This window comes from Zea mays, chromosome 6 (genome assembly GCF_902167145.1).
Source record: "Zea mays cultivar B73 chromosome 6, Zm-B73-REFERENCE-NAM-5.0, whole genome shotgun sequence".
Taxonomy (NCBI): Eukaryota; Viridiplantae; Streptophyta; class Magnoliopsida; order Poales; family Poaceae; genus Zea; species Zea mays.
The window spans coordinates 52,572,491-52,574,082 of NC_050101.1; positions in this window are offsets into that span (position 1 = coordinate 52,572,491).

A 1,592-nucleotide genomic window follows, 5' to 3' on the forward strand; every position below is an offset into this window, starting at 1 on the left:
CCAATTGAGAGCACCTAGAGGGGGTGAATAGGTGATCCTGCGAAATTCAACACTAAATAGCCAACACTTGGTTATGAAATGTTAGTGCAATTAAAACCAAGTTGCTAAGGTGTGAACTTTTGAAGAAAACCAATCACAGAGAATATGGACACAAGACAGTGATTTATCCCGTGGTTCGGCCAATGCCTACTTTCACGTTGTGGTGACCTCTTTCGGTTAAGGATTGCACTCAATCCCTCTCAAGTGATCCAATGATCAACTTTGAGTACCACAGTTATCTTCTTCAGTAGTCTTTTCCCGTTTGCGAGGAATCTCCACAAGTTGGAGCCTCTCACCCTTACAATGATGATCACACAAGAAGCACAGAAGTAAGGGAGGGAAAGCAACACATGCAAGACTCAATCTGCAGCACACACACACGCACACAAGCCAAGACTTGAGCTCAAAACACGGCACAGGGAGTTCACAACTCAAACAGAGCTCAAATCACTAACACAACAATCCAAATGCGTGGAGGCAGAGTCTAGGAGTCTTAGGATGCTTAAAGAATGCTTGGTGTATTGCTCCATGCGCCTAGGGGTCCCTTTTATAGCCCGAAGGCAGCTAGGAGCCGTTGGAGATCAACTTGGAAGGCAAATCTTGCCTTTTATCGAGTGGTGCACCGGTCAGTCCGGTGCACCACCGGACAGCTACAGTACCTGTCTGGTGCTCGATTTCCTTCCTAATCGGGCACAGTCGATCGTTCGGCCTCGGGTCCGGTTGGCACACCGGACACTGTCCGGTGCACACCGGACAGTCCAATGTGCCCAACCAACCGTTGGCGCGGGCCACGCGTCGCCCGCTGATTGCGCAACCGATCGTTGGCCGCGAGCGTTGTTGGCTCACCGGACAGTTCGGTGCATCACCGGACAGTTCGGTGCATCACCGGACAGTCCGGTGATTTTTAGCTGCAACATCTTTTTCTTTTCCCGAGAGTGGTCAGTTCGCCGTTGGGCCAGCCTGGGCACCGGACACTGTCCGATGCACCACCGGACAGTCCGGTGCGCCACAGGCTGGTGCAGGTTTGGCTGAACCGAGCCATTCTTTCTCCATCTCTTTTACTCTTTCCTTGGCTATGTCTCTAGCACTTAGATGAACATGTTAACACCTTAAAACACTTTACTAAATCTAGAAACATACCTTGTTCCATGATTTGCATCTTGGCACTTATAAACTTAAAACAATGTGTTGGGCATCTAATCACCAAAACAATTATAAAAATAGCCCAAGGGCACATTTCCCTTTCAAAGATGTCACCGTTCTAAGCACTTTATGGGAGGAATTGTTGAACTCCGTTGCACTGGGACTAGCCCAGCGAAAGGCAGGTGTTCGGTCCAGATATTTTGCTTGAAGTCGAGGAGAATATCATAATGGTTCGAGAGAATCTGAAGACAGCATAGTCTAGGCAGCAAAGTTATGCCGACAATATAAGAAGAGAGCTAAGTTTCGAAGTGGGAGATTATGTTTACCTGAAGGTGTCACCGATCAGAGGAGTTAGAAGGTTCGAAGTCAAGGGCATGTAAGCACGCCGATACATCGTACCATACCAGATT